This window comes from Eimeria mitis, genomic scaffold, assembly GCF_000499745.2.
Source record: "Eimeria mitis Houghton genomic scaffold, Emh_scaff1984, whole genome shotgun sequence".
Taxonomy (NCBI): domain Eukaryota; phylum Apicomplexa; class Conoidasida; order Eucoccidiorida; family Eimeriidae; genus Eimeria; species Eimeria mitis.
Genome location: NW_013570308.1, coordinates 9,365 through 9,618, shown reverse-complemented (window position 1 = coordinate 9,618; position 254 = coordinate 9,365).

The following is a 254-nucleotide window of genomic DNA, read 5'->3' as shown; positions in this document are numbered from 1 at the left end:
GGTGATTGACATCGTTGGTGGTTGCTTTATGTTTAAGTAGAATAAAAATAAAACAAAAAAAAACAAAAAAAATAAAAAAGATAATAAAAACAAAAACAAAAACAAAAACAAAGACACCAAAAACATAATAATAACAAAAAAACAAAAAAAATTAATAGAATAAAAAAAATAAAAAAAAACAAAAGTAGATGATTGACCTCATTTGTGGTAGCTTTATGTTTAAGTATAATATAAACAAAAAAAATAAAAAAAAT